The sequence below is a fragment of the Lissotriton helveticus genome, chromosome 8, assembly GCF_964261635.1.
Source record: "Lissotriton helveticus chromosome 8, aLisHel1.1, whole genome shotgun sequence".
Classification (NCBI taxonomy): domain Eukaryota; kingdom Metazoa; phylum Chordata; class Amphibia; order Caudata; family Salamandridae; genus Lissotriton; species Lissotriton helveticus.
This window is the reverse complement of record NC_136069.1, coordinates 45,487,954-45,512,266: the sequence shown is the minus strand read 5'-3', so window position 1 is coordinate 45,512,266 and position 24,313 is coordinate 45,487,954. Positions and strand designations below refer to the sequence as shown.

The window sequence follows — 24,313 nt, the reverse complement described above, 5'->3', positions numbered from 1 at the left end:
AGTAGAACGCAGCAAATTCTTTCAGGACTTCAGTGTGCCCAGTGACCACATCCCCAGCAGGTGTATGAATTGAGTGAATGAATGCAGTAGAGTTGGACCGCCTGACCATATTAGCAAGCGTGCGATCTGGCCTATCTCCCTCCCCGTAGCGTCTGGCTTCTGCATGTTTCCCTAGGAATTTTAACTTCCTCTGAGCCTCCTCAGCGAACTCTAGAAGCTTGACCTTCAAATCTGCCGCTACTGTCGGATTAGCGCTATCGCAAAAACGCTTTTCAAGTTCCTTGATCTGGTGTTCTATCTGCGCCAAAGTGCCCCTCAGTGCCTTTAGGACCCCCGCTTGCCTAGCAATGCATTTCCCCCTAATGACTACCTTGAATGCATCCCATAAGATGGCCTCTGATGGGACTCTGCCGGAATTGAGATCAAAGTACTCTACCACATCTTTTCTGATTTCTTCCTTCAATGCATCATCCAGCAATGCATGTGGTGGCAGCAGCCAACTAAAGGCGCGTGGGAGAGCGTCAGGGAGTGCCAGTGTAATCAGGCAAGGAGCATGGTCAGAGAGGGAACGTGCGAGATGTGAGGTCGTAACCACCCATGATACCACCTCTGAAGATGCCAGCCAAAAGTCTAAGCGAGACCATGCAGCGTGATGGGCCGATATACAAGTCCCCTCTCTCAGTAAAGGGTACCTATCTCTCCAGACATCAACCAAATGACCTTCAGAGATCAGGTCACGTAAAGCTGAGCCTGCTTGTGGGTGCAATGGATGTGAAGAGCCCTGTCTATCCAGATGGTCATTCAACACCACGTTAAAGTCACCGCCCCATATGATCGTGTCACATTGTGTAGCCATTATTACGGACCAGACATCTCTAAGGAACTCCGGAGAGTCGACATTTGGGCCGTATACATTCGCCAAAATGACCTGTTTCCCTCCTAAGATACCATGAAGGACGATATATCTGCCTTCTTTGTCTATGTGGACTGCTATGTCTTTCCAGTCTAAATTTTTACGGACCAGGATAGCCACCCCTCGCGCATAGTTGGAATAAGTAGCACCATGTACCGTCTCCCAATGTGTGTGCCGAAGTCTAGGGGAGGGTGTAACATTCAGATGAGTCTCTTGCAGGAAACATATATCTATATTGTGTCGTGTCAGATATGCATGTAATAGTCTGGCCTTCCTAATATCATTCAACCCCCTAATGTTCCAAGTTAAAACATTAATAGTCACTGGCTGCATAAAGAGAATAACTCACAGCATATACAACAGTCTGTTCCCCTCATAGCTACAAGAAGCATCAAATCAACAGTCAGAAGAGGCAGAAATTGTGCGGACCGAAACAAAGGAACTAAAACAACCCCCCTCCACCCACCACCCACTCCAACCCCCCAATCAGGTTGTGCATAAACCCCCCAGACCCACCATAAGAGTGGGAGAACATGTAAACAGGGGACCTTCCCATGGGGGCGAGGTTACAGAGGCATACTCCCCCGTTGGCACAGGGTGGCTGAGAGTCATAGCAAACGACTGCTCTCAGTGGCTAGGCTAGACCGCAGCCGGGGCTCCACAAACAATGGAATAATATATAGAGGCTTACACAGCAACATGTAACACGTGATTCTGCAAAATGACATAAAGCGTCAACATCCAACAAAAATCATGGTATAATATTCGAGACCTCCTAAGCGAGGGCAATAGGACTTATGCGACAGCAAGGCCATTGGAGCAAATGCTCACATAACATATTGTAAAAAAAAGAAAAAAAGGCGGTCAGTCATTATCACTCATCCTGTCAGCTGTTAGTTCCGCCGCAGCACCTTTCCTTTTTGATTGAGGACCACATACATGTTTAGCAAACTTGAGAGCCGACTTCGCGTCGGTGAAGAAATGGGCTGTGCCGTCGTGAGACACCTTAAGTTTTGCCGGATAGAGTAAGGAGTATGGGATGTGTGCCTGCATCAGTAATCGTTTGGTCGGGAGAAACTCTCGGCGCGCAGCCTGCACCGCAGGGGTAAAGTCTGGATAGAACGATATAGGATTTCCCTTGTGGGTGATCCGGCCCCGTTCTCTCGACAGTCTCAGGATGGTATCTCTTTCCTGGTCATTTAAGATTTTGGCAAGGATGGGCCTGGGTGTGCCCCCAACAGGTGGCTTCTGGCCCAGTGCTCTATGCGCTCTCTCAACTGCGAAGACCAGAGATAGGTGAGGATCAAATAGTTCATGAAGCAGGACAACCACAAACGCCTCCACTTTGGGCATGGCTGTGGTCTCCGGAATGCCCGTGAGTCGAAGGTTGTTTCAAGGTCATCATTCTTCGCTCTGATAATTGTGAGGAGTCTGTCCATGTGCAGGAGTTGTTCTTTTGTTTCCTGTTGAAACTCGTGGACCTCAGTGTGCCTGTTTTCTAAGCTATCCAGACGAGTTTCATGCGTGTCTACCTGCGACTTCACCGATTCTAGTTGCGAGGTCAGGGTGTCCAGTTTAGCATCTATACTTTTCAGGCTGGAGCGCATTTCAAGCATAAGAGATCTTAGGTCACCACCTTGCTCCTCTTCTGTGACGTCATCTTGTTGCGCACCTGGGGCACCAGAGTCCAGGTCAGAGTGCTTGGCCCCCCTTTTGTTCTCAAATGTAATTTTCGGTTGTCTCGCGTCTGCTTTGCCCATGGCGAGCTCACGGTGATGATCTACAAGCAGCTGCGTGTATCCGTTATCCTTTGCACCGTGATATGGCCTCTTTAGATCGCCAGGGAGCGACAACGTGCAGCTTCAACGAGATGGCGATAAGCGGAGGACCCAATGACACAAAGTGCGTGTGCTAAATGTGGTGCGTCTCTAGTGTAGCATGTATCTGACTTTGAAGCCAAGCATAGGGGCATAACCGGCCGCGAGTAGGCAGTTCACAGGAGGTCTCGCAGCCAGCATGGCACCTCCGAGGACAGACAAAGGCCTGTCACCTTCACAGCCTCCAGAGCAGCCCGCCAGAGTCAACCAGCAGGGAGATCACGCATGGAGCAAAATGCCTATACAGTGCAGATAGCGCTTTAGGCATAGAACAAGGCGGCGACTCGAAGCGCAAGGGCATACACAATCTAGCAGACACATACAGTGCTATAGTTCTGAGCACTGAGGCGGCTGGCCAAATCCGATGTAGTAGCAACGTGGTTGGGAACTACGGCCAGCCGCACAGCGCAGATCAACTCCGTCCGCCACCCATGTATCAGCCAGAATCAGTTCAATCCGCCAGCACATTAGCAAAGTTCTAGGGAGCACACACGGGGGAGTTGACCATTTAGCCCGTAGCCGCTTATCCTTCCGGGGAATGCAGATAGTCAAGGTGCCCACACACAGTCAGTAAATAGCAGCTACGTTCGTTGCCCTCAGGGAACACATCCGCCGTGCACACAACATGGCCGCCCTCACGAACGTCTCCCCTTCCTCACCGTGTCAAGGCCGTCGGTCCGGGCAGAGCGATGAAGGTTTGCAGGGGAGATGAGGTTCCGGTCTCCCAGTCCCCGGCATCAGCTCTCTCCAGTGTCCGGCGCAGCCTGCGAGGGCTCCGGAAGCAAGTCTTCGCCGCGGGTTCAGGCCCGCCACACCCCGAGATCGATTTCAAAGCTCCCTCGGGTCTCTGGTTCTCAGCAGCGGCCCGGCTCGAGACCTCTCCTCCGCTTACTTTTCGTCACCAGAGTACGGCCATATCTGCCGAGTTGGGAGCAGAAAGTTGGATGGTTGTGCGTGACAGAGCCCCCTCTTTCAGCACAGGCAGCCTCACCACCTCGATCGCGTCATTTGCAGGATAAATTATAGGATAATAAAGCTCAGCCGGCGGAGCTCGCCTAAGCAGCGGCCATTTCGCAGCCCTGCAAGCCACGCCCCCCTTTTTGTGGATACTTAAGGGCTTCCCTGAGGGTATGCCTTTAGATTCGTCCCAACAGCAGTTTCTGGAACAGACTGATTGTCTTCTGAAGCTTGTTCAAAGAATCTTCTATTGGTGGACACTGGAACTCTGCTGTTCTTCAAGACAGGACCCACAACACGACTGCTCGTTGTAGGAAGATACCTGCTGCATCTTCATCCCTGTGCTTCTTCAAGATCTGCAACTCCATGGCCGTGCATCCTCCAAGTCACCAAGGACTCAGCCTGCATCCCAGCTTGAAGGAATCTTCTTTGAAGTGAAGGAGTCACTTCCCTGAATCCGCTGGCACCTCGACGTCCACAATCTTTTGCTGATCATCTTGTCCCACGGACATTTTTTGGCTGTGCAACACAGGTGGTGGTTTGTTGGTTCTCCAGAGGCCTGACCTGTCTCTACTGCAAGTGGGGAGATTGCAATCCCTCTCCAACAAACGGTGACCACCTCTCTGTGCGCCACATCTGTTTGTCATTCTCAAGGCTTGTTGGCTCTCTTCATGGAAGATCTTCAAGCTCCAAGTAGCCCCTGCCTCCAGCACTGTACAGCTCCAAGTAAGTCATCCTGCCGGCATTCCTTGCCAAGTGGGGCCTCTTCTTCTCTGTGCTGCTAGGGCTTCCTTGGGACCCCCTGTGCCTGCTTCCAGAGGACCCTCAAGGAGGCTACATGTATTCATTCTGGCTCTTCAATATGCTGAGAACCTGTCCTGACTTACCTTTGCTGGGATAGTCCCTCAGACCTTGCTGGTCTGCCTTCTTGCAACTTCACTCGCAAACCGCTGTTTGCGTTTGCCAAGGCTTGTTGGTGGTCCTGCCTGCTACCGGCCTTCCTGCACTCATCAACAGGCATGGGACAGCTTGTGAGAGGCTTCTTGTCTTCTACAATGTCACCTGGTCCCCACAGCTGCTGTTTTCTTCTCACTGCATCTCAGCAAGAACCTTCAACAAGGGATGGAATTGTGCTCCTGTGCCTCCTGGTCACCTTCAGGTGGTTTGGACTCTGTCCCCTCTGCTCTCAGGTTCTTCTCATCTGGACTCTTCATTCTGGTTCCACCGGCCTGGTCAACGAGATGCTGTAGCTGCAGAACTTCCACTACCCTCCAGAGTTTTCTGACATCACTTCACCCCATACACCTGGGCTCCCTGGTGCAGGTATCCATCTCTTCTGCCTATCCACGGGTGGGGTGACTCTCCAACCTTCCTTCCTCCAAGTGGTTCCTTCAGGGTCCTTTGGGAAGGGTCTGAGAACTAGAAAACCGAAACCACAACTTACCTGTGTTGTCCTTTGGACGGATTACCCAGTGTAACCACTCTGCACCCAGACGTCTTGGGGTCCCTAGCTGCTCACCTAGGGTAGTTCCTTGCTTCCCCTGGGGTCCTCCAACATTGGGTCCTAGTCCCATTTTGGTTCCTAATCTGCATTCCGCTAGTTTAGTATATGTGTTTTTCTATGCTACTTGCCTGTTTCCTAAGTATTCCTTTCTTGTAATTGATACCTTTGGGTAGAAGGTATACCAATTTAGTGTTTAGTGTGAAGTAATAAATATAAAACTTTTTTTACTCACCTGGCATTGTTCTTTCTTATGTGAAAAGCTTACTGACCGACTAACGTAGTACATGCAATCGCATCCTGGATAAGCCTTAGCTGCTCTCCAGAGTTATCCCTTGAGAGCTTTGGTTTTCAGGGACCTAAACTCTACCACTAAGGGTTGCACAGTGACTCACCATAGGTGTATACTATATACTGAGCCATCCTACTACCTACAGTGTCCAGTCGAAATCTGATTATGAACATTGCTGCATCTCCCTTATCAGCCACAGCTTGGGAGAGTATGGACCGGTCCTCCTTCGGGACCTTAGGCAGCACCTGCACAACCGAATCCCATTGCTAATGGTAGTAATGGCTCAAAAGACATGCTGTGTTCACCGCAATGCCAGCCTCTCAGGATGTCTAGCATTTTAGATTCTCTATCCGGTGGGGTGGTAGGGAATGCACCAGGATTTACACGGGAAGTGTAGGTTTAGACACCCAAACTCTGCGGGGTGGGTGTTGGGAGAGGAAAGAGGGATCCATGGGGTGGGGCAATGGCGGTGGGCAATTGTTCTGTCCACCAGGGTCACTATGCAAGGCTTGGAGCAGCCCGAGCAGGACATTCGTAAGGGCTTCATTAATCAGGAGAAGTGGTTTTGAATGGGTGACTCCTGGCTGAACAACCTTCGTCAAGACATAGGGCAACTGAAGGTCGACGACATTGGCCTCCCTTCTCACCACCATAGCAAATGTGGCACCTTTCTCCGTAGCCATGGTATGAGGAGAGACCAAGTCAGCATCTTGGGAGTGTCCAGTCTACTGGCATCCGCCAATTCCTCTCACAAGTCCATAAACGGGTCTAGGGGCTGGGATTTTTCAGGGTCCAGTGGCCCCTCCCAATATTCCCCAAATCCTAGCCAATAGGGCTCAGGCCTGGAGGGAATGGTTCCTGTCGGCGCTGGTGTTGATATAGGATGACAACCCTCTGGCTGCATGTCAGAGTCAGGGATAAGAATGGGGATGTGGGGACGTAGAAGCTGACGGTGCCTGGAGCACCGCCAGTGGGACCGGCATTGAGAGAGTCGAGGTGGTATGACCGGTGCCGGTCCATATCATCTATGGATCCAAGGGTGGACCCACTGGCAGTGAACCAGTAGGGGCCCTTTCCAAAGCCACCAGGCCAGAAGGCACTACAGCAGGGACGGGCCGCCGCAATATGAGATGCATGGCCTCATAGAATTCTCAGAGTTAACTCTGGCTCCAGGAAACTTAGGGACGTGCAAAGACGGGTGAGGCGCAGGCTCAACTGTAGAGTCTGGCCTTAGGTGACAATGCTCCCTTGTCTCGCCCGAAGACTTTGACAGAGTTGAAGACCTCTTTCTTTTTTTCTTTAAGTGAGACTTACAGGAGTGGGATGACTTCGATTGCGAAGAAGATCTATGGCTCCGCGACTGATCCCACCACCTATCTCTTGATCGGGAACAAGACAGTCGCAGTGTCGCACGACGATCAGCAAGGAGCTTTTGGGATCACTCCTTTATAGCCTTGGGGTACATGGCGCAGAAATTGAAGTAGGTCTTGCAGTCATGGTCGAGCTCAAATCACCAGAGACAGACAATGGGCGGGTCCATCACCGACATTTACCGGTGACAGGCGCTGCAAGGCTTGAAGCCAGCCTTCACAATGGACATCCCTGCTACACCAGGAGATAACTCCAAAAAGAAACTTTGACAAAAGTACAAAAAAGGTCGGTCGACAAATAACTGGTGGTAGCACTCTCTGGATATGTACTGACTGGTGCAGAAAGAAAAGAACTGACAACATTGAGCTGGTGTGGCACCTATATAAGCACCAAGGACATCACTTCTGGTGTGAATGACGCCAGGCAAAGCCGAACAATGCCACCTAGTGGAGCTCAAGGGTCCTGCTCGTGAAAAGTTTCTGGATCTAGTCTGACGCCTGGGGAAAATTCTAAGGTAAGGAATCTGCAGCTAGAAGTCTCAATCAGATAGGGGAAATAGCAAGATAAGAAGCAATTCCCTGAAGAAGAGCATCAGGAGAACGCTATTTGCAGCATCCTGCCGAGAAGCAGAAAAAAAAGAATTGTGCTGGCATGGTTGATGACACATGGGAGGCAGTGGCACCAGTGCACAAAGAGGGAACACTCATTGGGTGCACTTACAATAAAGGAGTCAATATCTTAGGCATAAACTTTTTCTGGCCCTGCATGTGGTGTATTTTTATAGCACTGTACTGCATTGCAGCATTTATATAGCATGTATTAACTAAGTTTGGGCCGAAAATCTGTTCCGCTCGCGGAATTTGCAGATTTTCGGCAATTTCGCAATCCGCAAACCCTGCGAAATTGCCAAAGAATCCGCAAATCCGCTCAAGGGCGTTTTTTTTTTTTTGCACTATACCTTTACCCAACGAGGTAGCACTTACTGATACTCCAGTTGAGTAGACGTATGGCACAACACAGTGGCATCTTTGTGAATAAATATGCAGGCAGGAAACATTCTGGCACGATGCTCCTGTCACAAAAATTAAACCTCAACAGGAAGCACTTACAGATATAAATAAAGCAGGTGCTCGAGTTGAAGCTCAAATTCAGTATCGCATTATAATCAGCATAAAAAAACTAGTGTGCAATGTTGAGGCTAGGCAGGTGTGCTTTCTCCCCAGATCTATCATCTACAATTAGCTGTCATCCTTGAGGAGGTCTTTGCAGCCACGAGTTTCTTGAGTGCAATCCCCTAAACTTCCTGTGACCAGGAGGCTGCTTTCTCCTCATCTGCTGCTCCGATCGGTCTCTGACCCTTTATTAACAAGAGGCATGTGAACTCGCATAGATGCCCCGCCCGTTTGGCCCCGCCACACCCACACTAGGGTATGCAACATCTTCCCGTCCTCGTCCCCACTATGATGGACAGCTCACTCGAGGGACCTCGGCGCCTATCGGCGTGGTGGCAAAGTTACAGACACACGTGGTCACTGGAGATAACTCTTCTGGCCCTTTACGCAGCTGTAGTGTAGGAAAAGCACGATATATTTACCCAACGAGGTAGCACATCCGCGAGTTCACTAATTTTTTCGCAAACTCGCTGATTTTTTTGCGATTTCGGGCGAATTTGCGGACCGCAAATCCGCAAAATTTGCCCATACTTAGTATTAACCCTTTGTGATGCACTGAAGTCCTTACATGCTTGGGCAGCAAGCTATGCCATGTAGGGTATGTGGTTGGAAGGGTTTTGTCTCTGTTTTGTCATCATATGTGGGCAAAGTTACCACGTGGGGCGTGATGACCACGAAGGTGTGGTTATCCTGTTATGGAACGCAGGGCATAGCAGTGTAGTAGATGATGAGGTGTGAAAACCAGAGATACAATTTATGGTTTTCAATACGCTGGCAGCTATGCACTCATCTGCAGGTCCATTTATGGTATCTCTTATGATTATAGTCTGCTTATCTAGTTACTGCACTGGGCTGTCCAGTCTACAATATTGTACTGTGGTCCTGAGCAGTAGGCATTTTCAATCATTTAGGAAGAAGAGACCAGAATAAGAGTAAACACCAATAAATGGAGGTTCCAATTGCTCTTAAGAAATCTAGTTACTCTGTGAAATTTCGTACTCCAGTACTGTTTAATCACAATAAATTTGCAAAGAAATTGACAAATTTGAAAAAACTATTTGTACTTACATTTTTACTTCCTGAAATCCTTGCAGTGGTTTGTGTTGGTCTCCACCAATGTCGTTTCCGCATACACATTTTACAATACCCATAGGCATTCCACACTATATCAATTAAAGAACAACAAAGTTATTCTTGGTTTAAATACAACTATTATGACTTTAGAATATAAGATAATGCAAGCATGAAGAACGATTTACTTACCTTTGGTAGTGCTCTTACTGGTGGATACCAATCTAACTGCAGATATCTAACTTCAGAACATCCTTGGTGCAAGGCTGGATCCGTAAATTTCACTTGCAGAACTCCAACATGCCAACAGCACCGCCCTTGCAATCTGCTGTCTGTTTCTTGTCTTTTCCCTTTCTGCTCCTCAACATGGATAAATAAAAATTGTTGGTACTAGTGTGCTCATTACTAAGTAGAGACCTTTTTAGATGTTAGAAAGATCCCAGTCCTTAGAATGGGGTGGTATGTGGGGAGTGAGGAATCTGTAGTTAGAGTATCCACCAGAAAGAGTGTTAGCAAAGGTGAGTAATTTGTTCTTCTGATGGACACATCTAACCGCAGATTCCTCACCTCCCAATAGATACCAAATCAGTATTTGCCCATGGTGGAAAGTCTGTGAGGTGGGTTCATACCAAAAAATCTTGTAGAACTGGGTAGAACTGAGCAGTCATTCCCACTCGACCTGGATGTGAAGGCAGTAGTGCTTCGCAAATGTATGCACAAGAGCCCACATTGTAGCCTGGCAGATATCAAGGACAGACAACTCTTGCGCCAACGCAGTGGTAGCAGCCTTCGTCCCGATGAAATGGGTTCCCAGACCTTCCAGGAGCTGCTTCTTCGTCAGTGATTAGCTATTCTTAATGCAGAGGACTATCCATCCCAACAGAGTCCTCTTACTAACGACAGGCCATATCATAGCATACTATACAATGACAGTCCGTACCATACCATACCATACCATACCATACCATACCATATCATACCACTCCATAATATTCGGCTGGTCATAACATACTATAAAATGACAGTCCATACCATACAGTACCATTCAGTACCATATCATGCCATACCACACTGAGCTAAAGAACGATGATGTATTCAACCCAGATCTGTGACTGGGGGTGAGTGTCTAAGAAAAGTATCAGCGCTCCGTCCATCATCTCCTTGTGTTTGCTTTGTTTGCCCTAAGTTGGCAGGGTATGCCCAGGAATATGGCATGTAAGTCTGCATGCGTTTACAACACATGCCATTACAAGGCGGCAGTTACAACGACCACGTTGTTACATCGCATACCTATACAATGCAAGTAGAAAAAACGACTTGCTGTTGGGGGCGCTGGATGTTGGAATAGTATAATTTACTATTCCAACGCCAGTCTGAGCAACAGTAGGGAAGGTGTTGGATATTAAATCCAACACCTTCTGCCCCCTAAAGCAAGTTGTTGTTCCGACTTGTGTTGTAATGGTATTTGATGTAACAACGCTATTGTTGTAACAACTGAGTTGTAATGGCATGCGCTGTCTCGCATGAGTGGTAAACACTTTTTACCATGCCCAGACGTGGGTCCCTTGCTCACTTTGCCACTGGATTCAAGCCAGCGTGGCTAATGAGGGGTGTTACCCCGAAACCGGCCCCAGGTTTCTGGTTTCTGGTTCAGGGAAGACATGGCTTGGCAGTACGGGCTGAACTGTTCCCATGAGGCAAAGGGTCAAGACTGATTTGCATATACATGGGTCTGAACTGAGATGGCGAAGTGAGCTAAAGAATGAAGATGAATTCAACTCAGACCTGTGACTGGGGGTGCGTTTCTGAGAAGTTTCAGCACCTAGTCCATAATATCCTTGTGTTCACAGGTAAGTAAAAACTGCTTGGGTGACCAGTATCCAGGGGTTGAAGCAAGCATTGGGCAGGGTCCAAGGCAGCAACAACAATACACCAACAGGGGCGGCCGGGTGCAGGGTGCCAACACAGCGTCCGGTGCCCAATGTTAAGCAATGGAGAAAGGCAGAATCGGAAAAGGGCTACAGACTCAGGCCAGGAGGCTGGTCCAAGAACACCAACAGCTGCAGAGGTAAGTTGTGATGCTTGGGATGTAGGGACACCGAAGGTAAGGAACTTGTTCATCTGATAGAGACGTCTAGCAGCAGATTGCTTAACTTAGAAAAGATACCAAGTTAGAATCTAGTGTGTAGTAATACATATACAGTATTTTCTACTCACCTGGTGTGGTTCTTTCTTGTGTGAAAAGCTTATTGACCGACTATAGTGGTACATGCAATTGCTTTCCACCCTGCTGGATAAGCCTTAGCTGCTCTCCTAAGCTACCCCTTTAAAGCTTTCGCTTTCAGGGACCTAAACACCATCACTAAGGGTTGCCTGGACACAGTGCATAGTGCCTCACCATGGGTGTACACTATATACTGGGGCTAGCCTCCTACATGCTTGAATTAATGTCAGACACTGGTAATTACTCTGGGCCTCATCCCAATCCATCGTTATTTTGCACACTATGCCACCTCAGTTTAGACCAGTGATACTCAAAGTATCACCAGAGCCACCGTACCCAATGCCTGGAAGCATGGTGAGGTCAAACCCCTCCTCAAGAAGCCCTCAGCCAACCTCAACGGACTTGAAAATTACTGACCCATATCACTCCTCCCATCCCCCGGCAAAGTCTTAGAGAAGGTCACCAACCAACCAAGTCACAACCTTTCTTGAGGATTCTGACTAAACCATAGCACCAAGACCTCCCTGATCACACCCACCCAAGACTTCAGATGCCCCCTTGACCAGGGAAGGTCGGCCGCCCTCATCCTCCTCGACCTCTCAGCAGCCTTCGACATGGTCTCCCATTACACCCTCATCACCAGACTACACCACATCAGCATCAACTGGATTGCCTCCTACCTCTCCAGATGAGCTCAGAGTATCCACCTTACACCCTTCGCCTCCTCACCCAAAAACATTTGTGGCGTCCCACAGGGCTCCTCCTTCAGCTCCACCCTCTTCAAAACCTACATGACTCTTCTGGCAAATATCACCCGCACCTACGGACTTGACATTGTCTCCTACACCTATGACACCCAGCTCGTCCTGGACCCAGACACCACAAGCCTCAACTTCCAACCCTCCATGACCAGCATGGCCACCTGGTTGAAAACCAACTGCCTTAAACTCAATTCAGACAAGATGGAGGTCATCAGGAAACAAGCCCACTACCTGGTATGATGCCTGGAAGCCTTCCAAACTCTGCCCAGCACCCACTGCCTATTATCATGCCCGAAACTTTAGAATCATCCTGGACATCCACCTCACCATGATACAACAGATCAACTCTGCCTCCACCACCTGCTCTCACATCGTCTGCATGCTCCACAAGATCTTCAGCTGGATCCCCATCTCAATCAGAAAGACAATAACCCAGGCCCTACTCTCCAGCTGACTCGACTACAGCAATGCTCTCTACAACAGAACCACCAAACAACTCCTCAACCGCCTCCAAACCATCAAGAATTTGCCAGCAACCAGAAGATTGAGCATTACCCTTCACCTCAGGGCCCTCCACTGGCTCCCCATTCAGAAAAGATGCCTCTTCAAGCTCCTCACTCATGCCTACACAGCCCTCCATGTAACCGGACCCACCTACATCAACAACTGCCTGATTTTCCACTTTATGCTTGTTGATTTCAGTCCTCTCTGCAGCACTTCTTGTGACTGGGCAGCCTGGACCCCGCTCTGAGTGCATAATAATAAATAGCTATTGGTTTGTATTCTCTACTGTCTGACCGACTCTTCATTTGGTATGGAATACTGAGAGGTGGTCATTAGTGACCTGGGTGGCCCTAAACGAGTCACTTCCTTAAATCGTGGGCACTGAAAAGTATAGTTGATCTCGCTTCCAGCACCTGTGGGATGGAGTTGGCAGAAGGGGGCACAACTCCTATTCTTTCTAAGTTTTCCACTTGTCTGTTGGATACGGATGAAATTCTAACCTGAGTGCATACTTTAAGAAAGCTGCTGCCTTTTGTTGTTTTTTATATATAGCTCTAACTCGACCAGAAGGTGTTGGGGCGCTTTAAATGAGCACCAGTCACGTTACACAAGGACACATTCATTATTGGTAGGCACGGGGAGCTTAAGTGATTTCCCCAGGATCACAGGATGTTGAGCCAAGGCTCGAACCTTGTTCCCCAGCTCCAGGTCACATGGGCACCTTGTGGCTTTAGCAACCTTTAGTGCACAGATATGTGAAAGGCTCTGTGTTAGAAAAGCATCAATGCAAGGACATATATGGGAATCTGAGGAGTTAAAAGCCTTTATGTATTTGAAGCACTATCCTCCTTGAAAAGCAGAGCATTATCTATGTGCTCAAAATGCTGAGATCCACAATAATTGTTTTATAGGTTGCATAAACAAACTACTTGTCGCCTATACAACTGTGCCTAACTTTTTGGTGAAGTAACCGAAACACCGTCATAACAAAATCCATTGGAAAGTGTAAATATCGGCAATTTGGAAATAAAGGAGGTTTATGTTAGTAAAAACACGAGTGGAAGAACAGTTCTTATGAAATAATGTGTGAGGTTTGAGGGGCAGGGAGCGACTGCCAATAGCGCCTAGATATATGTGAGGGTATATGGGGAGGAGGTATATGAGAAAGGTCGGCTAAAATGTAAACTACGGCATAGTAAGAGTGCTACAAATGCGGTAGTCGACTATGGGAGGGCACCAGTGGGAACAAATGGAGTGTTGCAAATACATGGAAGAGGTGGATTGGTGGCATCCACTCGTGTGCACTGAGAGTGGAGCATACTGCAACTACTGAAGCTGCAGCAAGTTAAAGGACATTCACAAAAGAAGCGGAGTAAATCCCAGACAATGAAAGGTGGGGACACCCAGAGACCCATTAGAAGACATACTCACGGAAATGCATACAATTAAGGAAAGAGATACAACAACCACATACATTGTAGATTGTTTTATATAGCGCAAACTCCACCTGAAGGTATTAAAGTGGTTTACGTGGGCACCAGTTACATAACACAAGGACACATTCATTTTTGGTAGGTATGGGGAGATAAAGTGATTGACTCTGAAAGTAAAATCTTCAAATACCCAAGAGGGAATACTAAGGGACAGCGATGACAGATAATACATTGTTTCCACAGAGACTCGTGTGGAGTGCTATCCATGGGCACTGCCCCCTCCCACAAACATACACATTCTGGCCAGTAGGGGAGCTTGTTCTAGACCTAGTCCTTTGACCCCTTGCCTACCTCTTCCTGCTAGGTCCATCCTGTGACCTCCACACGCAGTTAGGCAGTCTACTTGTGCGTCCACCTAACACACGGGGGGACAGAAGTGGCCCGCACACCCACTGTCTCAAAGAGCCAGGGCCCCCAAACACAGATTTGATGCTTTCCTGGGTGGCTGACACTGTTCTGACTAAGGTGCTCACAGGTCACCGATGCTCTCTGAGTGTCACACTGGGCCCCGGGTAAGGTTCTCCTCCACACCAGAAGTCAGCCGGCTGGGGTACCTCCAGGAGCCACGCCTCTCGGCTCTCACCACCCTCCTCCTTGCCGCCCTGGGCGTTGGGCTCAGTGGAGGATGGCTGCAGCAGCTGGTAGTAGTGGCAGTCACGCTCGTCCTCTGGGTCATAAGGTGGCGCCAGAATGTCGAGGAAAGCAGCAGGCCCGTCCAGAGCGCTGATCTGGTGCAGGTTGGCCCTGTGCGGGCTGAGCAGGCAGGGAGCGCTGGTGGGGCCGAACTGGCCGAATGATAGGCGCGGGGCTCGGTGCAGCGCGTCTCTCTGAAAGGGCTGGAGGGGCGGGCTGAATGGGGGGGTGACATGGTCCCGGACACCTCCTGCAGCCGGTCGAAGCCACAGATGCTGAGGGTGCCATAGATCACCTTCATCATGCCGCAGATGCCCAGGTGGTCGTGCAGCGGTTCAAAGTGAAAGTGGCCATGCACGCCCAATAAAAGCATTTTGCCAATCACGAGCCAGCCTTTGACTATAAACACAACCCTCTTACGTCACACCTGCAACGCGCATTCCAGGAAACACAATAAAACAACATCCTCCTCCTCGGCCCCTCCTCCCGGCAGACGCTGGAAAGCAAAGTGAGAAATTGCAATTTTTAAATTGAACACTTTGGCAATTACTTTTTTTGGCACTTACTAGACAAACTGAATGCCCCATTCTTCCGACAACACGTGTCTGTGGAAAGGCCAGATCTGAGGCTTGCATCATGAGTTCGTATGTGGAGTCTGCAGGCAGCTTATAAAAGAAGACGTGAGCAAAACCGAAACCTTCCGGGGGGGAGACTTCCGTCTTCGTAAGCCCGCGCCAGCGCCCACGGAGTGCATGGCCAAACAAGCAGTGCTGGTGACGTGGTGCTCCCATGCCCGAGGGAGAGCCCCGCGGAGGCTGCAGAAGTCCAGAATGGCGGTAAGTGGGGCTTACTGGGAGGGGGGGTGCGCTCGCGTGTGTGTGTGTGTGCGTGTGTTGTGTGTGTGTGTGTATGTGGGCGGCGGCGGCGGGGGGGGGCAGAGTCTCTGTATGTGTGTGTGCGTGTAGGTGCGCTTGTGTGTGTGTGCGGCGGGGGGGTCTCTGTGTGTATGTGCGTGCATGGGCGCTCGTGTGTGTGTCTCTGTGTATGCGCATGCGCGTGTCGTGTTGGAGCTTCCCAGGAGACAGCAGCTGGCCACAGCGAGCGCGTTCGCGTGCGCGTGGCCGGCTCAAATCGCCTCCTTGGAGAGGAAATGCGCGCGGCCAGGTGCTGTCTCCTAGGAAGCAGACTCAGTAACAATAGATCTCTGGCGAGACAGCGCTTCGCGCTGCTCAACGCCACGAGACCTAAAAAGAAATTGATATCACTGCTCAGGGGAAGAGAAACAGATGTAAAATTGGCAACCCTGGCAACAAGACCTCGGATCACAGATCTGTACTGGAGAAAGTACTGAAGAAGGACTGCCCTGCTGTGTCCTAAACTCAGCAAAGAGAGGCTGCATCGAAGACTAGATTGCACCTGCTGCATCTTAAGCCGGCAAAGAGAGGACTTCTGCCTGTGGTGTCCCACTCGAGGAAATGTCGTTATCAAGCCTAAGATTAAGTGCACCGCCATCACTGAATGCAACACAACCAGCTCCAACACCAGAAATCTTTGCCTTTGTGAAGGAACTCAGGGCCACATCTTCCATTTCTGCTACCATCATTCCATACCAGGAACTCTGCACTTAACCCTCCCACTACTTCACAAACAAAATCAACACCATAGGCAACAACTTCGTCCTTCCAAACCGGAGATCTCCAACATCAAAGCACGCCACTACAAAAACTGCAGAATGCATCAAAATCAGCTCTAACACCAGAAATCTTCACCATAGTGAATAAATTCATGGCCACATCTGCCATTTCCATTAACATCACCAGAAAAGTTGACTTCAAGAGTCAGTTGACTGACTCCCTGCTACAGCCTAAGAGCCTTAAAAGCTGATAAAGCCTGCTTTGGCGAGTTGGTAGCCAAGAACTCCTGATCGCTGCTGACTGCCGAAGCACAGCTTGGGAAACTGTAAGAAGGTAGGATCTTTCTAGCCTGGTTACCCCCACTTTTGGCCTGGTGTCTTTGTGTTTTTGACCTAGTCTGCTGGAATCCTGTTAATAGGGATCCCAGCAACTGTGCTTTCTCCCCTAAATTGACATAGTAAGTACTCCACAGTTGGCTAGTGATGTACCCTTGTAAGTCCCTGGTATATGGAACTAAGGTACCCAGGGCATAGGTACACCAGATGTCGCCCATGGGCTGCAGCATGCATTGTGCCACCCATGGGAGTCACCTTAAACTGTGACTGTAGGCCTGCCATTGCAGCCTGTGTGAGTTAGTCCTAGCACCACTTACAACAGATACACGTTTCCTTATATTTCAGGTCACTGCACTTAAAACCTATGTCACCCCTATGCAGGCTCTTCGGTCCTGAGGGCAGGGTGCTTGGTTATGAGTATGGGGGTGTCCCTGCATGAGCATGACACCCCTACAAACCCCAGAGTCGATTCTCCAGGCTTTGTAACTGCGGTCGGCCATTTTTAGACATATAGTGGACATCTGTCATTACGAGATGTCTAATTATATAATGGCTACACTGAACCCTGTCACGTTTGGTATCAAACATGTTGGTTTCATACCCCAACACTGATTCTGTGTTATAAGTATGATCCTATGTAGGGGACCCCCTGTACTCCCAGTAACAGCCTTTCAGGGTCTGCAAGCAAGCTAGTGCTGCTGCCGACCACAGACACGATTCTGCGCTCCTGCTAATGAGCCAAGCTTGAGCAGGGGAAGGTAGAACAATATGATTCTTGTCACAAAGAGGTTAGACAACCTCCCAGACAGGGCTTATTGTATTGGGCTGGCGTGGGGGTGCTCGACAGTGCCACAAGGCTGCATTGAAGGGCAAATTTGGTATCATCCTTGGATACTCCAGTTTCAATCAGTTCAGGAACCCTTGGTTCCCGCTCTGGCACAAAACTGGACAAACGACATGGGAGTATCCACCCCTCTATCCAACCCCTCCTCTGGGAGGGACCCTCGAGTCGTTCCAACCCTTTCCTTACAGTACTCAAAGGCTTCTCTGTGGGTGGGTCGTAGAGGAGTTCGGAAGAGCTCAACCCACGATGGGCTCCGCAGCGCTGGGGTACCTTGCTGGAACTGGTGGGCCACCTGGACTCAGGCCGGATGCATTGGGTTCAGAGGTGGAACTGGGAGCAGGGTTTCGCGGGTCTTCAGGTCACAGAGGCCTTGCTTGAAGCTTGTTGCTGGTGAACAGATCCGCTGTTCTCTGGAGATTTTGACCTTTGCCGAAGGTAGGCAGTCCTCCCAGGGTTTTGGAGGTTGCTGAGCTGCTGGACGAGTCGTCTTTGGCACAGGATTGTTGAGGGCTGCAGACAGGCCGGTAGAGCTGGGATCAACTCAGTAGTTCTCTGCAGTCTTCTCTGCTGTTGCGGCTCTCTGGTGGCCGGCACTTCTTAGATCATCAGCAATGCAGGAGGGCCACCTAAATACTTCATTTAGGGGCGTTTAAAGGGAGTTGCCAGGTAGTATTTAGTGAGCTACTTACCTTAAGAGTGATTACACCCTCTAAATTCTCACCCCACATGGGGGGTGGGCATATCCCTGATCCTGATTGGAGGAGTTCTATCATTTTCAAGATGGTGTTAGAATAGAAACCATTTATGCTTACGTAGTGCTCTATGTAAGGTAGCATTAACTGTGCCATTTTCTATGTGGGCGCCATTTTAGGCTGAGAAATGCCCTTCTGCAAGTTTTGATTCTTTCTCTGTGTCCTGTTTTAGTAATAAGCATACCGTTCATATTAGCACATAGCTTTCTCACTAGATAGAGGCCTTCTCCCCCTTGTCTGGGGGCAGGCTCTAGAAGGAACAACCTCGGACTGCGATAGTGTGTGTAAGATAGAAGCGCTGAAACCATTTTTTCCTGCATTTCACTGTTTAGCTGCACCTGCCTGGAAAATTCCACTGTGGGAGTGTTTTAGCCCGGTTACGAAATGTGCATAATGTACCTTTATGCTTGTTGATTTCAGTCCTCTCTTCAGCAATTCTTGTGAATGGGCAGCCTGGACCCCGCTCTGAGGGTATATTAATAAATAGCTATTGGTTTGTATTGTCTACTGTCTGACCGACTCTTCATTTGGTATGGAATACTGAGAGGTGGTCATTAGTGACCTGGGTGGCCCTAAACGAGTCACTTCCTTAAATGGTGGGCACTGAAAAGTAAAGTTGATCTCACTTACAGCAACTGTGGGATGGAGTTGGCAGAAGGGGGCACAACTCCTATTCTTTCCACCTGTCTTCCCATCAAAAGGGGGTGAGGACAGGAGGTAGGGCTAGCTCCTTTCTAACATGTTAGGCTAGGGTTGCATTTCAAAGAGTTTGGTTCCACTTTGAGGGTGTCAACTTAATTGGGCTTAATGGTGACTATCCACATAAAAAAGAAGTCATTTCCATTTGTCGAAGGACTTCATCCTTGATTAATGAACAGACTCAAAGACCAACTGAGGTAGTATCCAAATGGTGGCCTTTCCTTGTTGATGAGGCAGCGAGGTGTTGTTTGGCTGCATTTGCTTTGTTGCCTTATGGCTTAGCTGAAATTTGTGAAAGTTCTATCAAAGGCAGATCCTGTATTACTAGTTGCTCTGACTGTTTTTTAGTGTTAATTTCTGTTTGACTGAGACTGTGTGAGTCCCAATTGCTGACCCATAAGAAGTTCAGTGTTGAGAATGATGATGATAGATTTGCTTTGTGCACGTGTACTTGAGCAGTGCATAAGTTTGTGGTAAGTGGCCCGTCCGTTGCTACCATGTCCATGTGTTCTGAGTCTGGCATCTGTGTGGGTTCCTGTTGGGGGCATGCTAAACAAGCAATGTTATTGGTTGTAACTACTTGATTGGTTCTTTTTTGTAGTACAAAATGTGTTATCTTGTGTTCTACTCCTTTAGTCATCATTTTTGGCCCCTTATTTATTTTCAGTTTTTTGTTATAGCCTCTGGTTTTCCTTCTTCCTCTTAGCATATCGCTGTGTTGATGTTGAGCATTCTGGGTCTCTTTGACGCCTTCTTTTTGCTCTGACAGCAAGGAAACTTTGTGCCTATGGTAGGCCCCCGGGAGGCCTCTCAATTTACGTTAAACACGCAGCAGAGGTCTCAATTGAAGAAATTGGGAGTACAACGGACACAGCGCAATGTATTGTGATTAACGGCTTATGGGATGGTAAATCCAGAAAAGAACTTCTAATCATCAATGTATATCTTAACCATATTGAAGCTCCAAAACTGGCAAACACCAAACGGACTATCGCAACCTTAGAGGAAATACTCTGCGTATACACTCACTTAGATGTGATCATTACTGGGGACTTCAACCTTCTTCACCTGAATCCGAACAACGACCATGGCTCACCGGCGGAAAGAGAATTTAACAACTTTCTAAGGTCATACAGCCTAATCTCAGTTCAGGCTTGGACTGAGCAACACAACCCCAAGGTTTTAAACTGTTTGACCTTCAATAATCTAACCACAATTGACTATACCTTCATCAGGAAAGGCATGTCAAACAAAATTCTTGACTTTCAGATACACCAACACCACATAAGTGACCACGCAATGCTTATCACAGCACTTAACCTCCAGTGTGATTGCCGTGAAGAATTGGTGCCCATAAGCAGTACATGCGGGTGGGAGGATCAAAAATTAGTGAAGAGGATCAGATGGAACCCCTTCACAGCCTCGAATTGGGAAACATGGAAGGTGGGATTAGCATTTAAGGGATATAAAAAGCATCCTTCCCTAGCCATCCGGAGCTGGGAAACTTTGATTGATGAATTGCGTGCAGCCTTACTGAAAGGGGAGTGGACACAGCACCCCAAATGGTGGAACACCAAGATCAAACCAGAAAATACAATCAAAGGTTGAAGCTCAGCACTCGCATCCTCAGGCAGGCCAGATGAACATATAAAAAAAATAGCTCTCTGGGGGCAGAGAGAGTCTACAAAGAAGCCCAGTTGAAACACAAACATTTAAGGGCCGATTCCGATTCCGGTTGGAAAGCACTCTGCCCGAGCCTGATCCGGGGTGGTTTCCGACCGATCCGGACCCCTGCAGTCCGACTGAGCGAGTACGATGCGGCCGTATGCTGTCGGACTCGGTTTGGTCGGACTCCCATAGAAGTCAATGGGAGCCGATCGTACGACGCATACATGGGCTCCCATTGACTGAATGGGTATGTTGCGAACAAGTGCGCCCCCTACAGTACATGCCTGTGTTGGGGAGACCCAGGGGTCTCCCCCCGTGTCCGAGTCGTAAGGCTGCGGGTAACAGGGGGTCCGATGCGGACCCCCAGAGTCCAACTCCGGGAGCTATTGCAAGCCGGAAGCTCCGACTCGGTCCGGCTGGACGAATCAAGCATCGTACTAGCTCGGTCGTGAAACGCCTCCATTGCGCACCATGGTTAGCTTACTGCCGAGACGTACGGAGTGGTTCGGACTCATAAACGATTTGGACGGAGATTTCGCGCTTGTTCGCATCGTACTTCGACGTGCGGACCCGTGTACGAACCGGACGGAAATTCAGCCTCCGAATCCGATCCGCCAATGACCAACCTGATTCGGTGCCCTTCCGAATGAGATCGGAATCGGCCCCTTAATATGGAAAAAAAAATGTCAGCCATTGGAGAAGGAATGGATAAAACTGTTCGATTTATGTAAACCGAACAAACAGAAGCAATTTGGGGAGTACATAGCCAAGATGGATAATACAAAAACGGACAGGCGGAATGGAGTTACAGCCGAAGCCAGTTTGGACCAAATGGCAGAAATGTATACAACGAATCTTGGAGTCCAAAACGTCACAGGATCTCCTGAAGGGGCTGAAGTGGAGGAAGAAGATCGGACAGATGAGGCGGGCCAAGCCCAGGAACCAAAATACATTTTAAAGGTAAAAAAACAGGACAAAAAGGGACGGAGCCCCTGGTCCGAACAGCTTACCATGTGTATGTTCTATCAGGACCCCAAGGGATGAGCGGAGTTGCTTTCACCTCTATATATGGAATGCAGAGCCTTGGGAGATGAGCCAGATGCATGGTGCCGCTCTCTACTGCAACCAATACACAAGAAGGGAGCAAAAACCGACCCAACAAACTCAGAATTATTGCCTTGTTAGACATCGAAGGTAAAGCATACGCCAGTACTTTGCTTCAGGAACTAACAACCTGGATCGAGGTCAATGAAATACTACCTTTTTACCAGACTGGCTTTCAAAAAGGCTGCTCTACGATAGACAATATTTTGGCTCTTTCATTCCTAGCCCTACAGGCAAACATCAGTAAAAGCCTGCCAGTATTTGCATGCTTTGCAGACTATTTGGCCCGCTTCGATGGGGTAAACTGAAGCAAATTGTCCGGCTGGAAGATCCCTGGAAAAATTCTTAAGGCAATTATGTCACTGTACACCTATACTTGGGTGAGAATCAAACTGGCGGGGAACACAGTCACACATAAGTTGTCAACTGACCGAGGTCTAAAGCAGGGCTGTATCTTAGCACCCACACTTTTCAATCTCTACACAGTAGATTTGGGGAAAGCTATGCAAGGAGCAAGCCTGGCAATCCAGAAAAATGGACCACAACGGCTAAACATGCTCCAGTATGCCGATGACCTGGTGATTCTCGACCACACCAGAGTCAGCTTGCAAAGAGGGTTGAATGCCCTAAACTGCTATAATCAGGAGAACGAGCTAGTGGCAAACTCCAGTAAAATGAAAGTCGTGGTGTTTGGAAAACAACTAAAGAAAACATGCCTAAAGTGGAGACTGGGCAGTAACAACATAGCAACAGAAAGAGCATACCACTACCTTGGAGTATGGCTGAATGAGAAAGGCAAGGCTACCTTGCACCTGGCCAAGACGCAAGCCAAAATACAAGCTACCATCTATGCTCTGTGCAAACGTCAGGGTAACCCACTCAGCCCTACTACGAAACCCATCATGAGAGTAACAAAGTCTAAACTCCTTGCCGTAGCGGGGTATGCTTCACACGCATTCCGAGGGATGATGGAAAAGTTAATGGAAAAAGGCCAGTGTCAGTGTTATAAAAGGCTTTTTAGGCTCCCCAGGTACACACAAAACGCCCTGATTCGGCTTGAGTTTGGTCCGGCACAACAAAAATATGAATGCAGGAGCACATTGGTAAAATTCTGGTTCAAATGGCTTGTTACTGTGGTTCAATTGACACGTTTAACTTTTAGAAAAAATCACAAGTGGGCGCCTTTTTGGAGGGTGTCACACAAACCGAGTTGTTCCTTCAATTTTCGGGGAAACTCTCAGGTTTTTTAAGAAACCCCTCACACACCGACCTGGTCGGCGTCATGCTTCATCATAGGGGTCCAGCCAGGGGACTGAGTGCCTCCTGGCTGTGCTAAAACGCCTGAAACTACAGCGGAGCAGGTGTGGTGCATAAATGTGATGTTGTGAGTGATAATTAAAATGTATCTCTGGGAATCCTTGCCCTTTAAATTTTAATGATGGCGGCCCAGGATATGTGTTAAAATCAATAAGCGTTGCTCCTTGTAACTATAGGAGAAGGCTATGTGCTGCATATAGGTTGACCAGGGAGCAGGACGTCCTTTATACCTCCTACCTCTCCTTTTGATTAAAAACACTTTTAACTTTTATACACAATTAGATATTTTTATTAGAATGGCATGTGACACGTATTTTAGCATAATTTTGATACTGTAACGCAACTTTGCAATGATTTTAAGTAATTACGCAAATAAAAAAAAAACAACATTCACAAAAGGGAGTTGGGTACAGTCACATTGAACTTTTGTTTGTACATCCAGTTATGGGTCCCCTTGCTCTAGTGAAGAAGGGCTAGGAGCAGCCTCTCACAAACCTCCTAAGCAAGACATTGTGAATTAAGAGCTAGGCCTGCATTCACGTACATGACGAAGGCCAGAAAAAACTTGAAGGCCAGCCAAGAACTTCAAAAGTTGTGGCATGACCAAAAGGGTGTTCTGACTGTTTATAGAAAGTATATGTCTTGGAGCCTGTGGCCTCAAGAGCCCTCAAAAATAAGTACAGTGGGCCCCATACCATCCTGGAAAAGAAAGGTGAGGTCACCTACATTTTGAACCTAGGTACTCCTAGAAGGCACCACAGGGTGCTTCCTGTGAACTGCCTAAAGCCTTACTTTGACAGGGCTGACATGAGTTTGCTCATGGCTACTGATGAGGGACAGTGGGAAGAGAGAGACCCTCTCACTGATCATCTCCTACACAATCCTATTGATGGTTTAGTTGAAGGAGTAGTCTTGGCAGACAGCCTCTTTAAACAACAACAAATTGACTGCAGACAGGTTCTCAGTCATTTCCCTGACGTCTTGTCCTTAACACCAAGTAAGACTACCTGGTGTGCATATGAGGTGGGCTTAGGTGACAGCTTGACTATCAAGATAAAACCTACAGGAAGTCTGACCGTGTCAGAGATTGCATCAGGACAGAGGTCAAGAGATACTAGAGTTAGGGGTCATTGAGCCTTCAGACAGCCCTTGGGCTACTCTAAAAGACCTTGTGCTAAAACCTCATTCTCA

General features: G+C 48.5%; 1 long non-coding RNA gene and 1 pseudogene across 1 annotated transcript in view; both read right to left on the bottom strand.

Moving 5' to 3' along the window:
• Positions 1-9,162: 9,162 nt before the first annotated feature.
• LOC144771453 (uncharacterized) overlaps positions 9,163-24,313 on the bottom strand; it is a 112,052-nt gene continuing 96,901 nt past the window's right edge. Inside the window, exon 3 of the long non-coding RNA XR_013599285.1 lies at positions 9,163-9,246. This is a non-coding gene — a long non-coding RNA (uncharacterized LOC144771453). The remainder of the gene's footprint in view (positions 9,247-24,313) is intronic.
• LOC144773113 (2-aminoethanethiol dioxygenase-like) lies at positions 14,613-15,142 on the bottom strand (annotated as a pseudogene).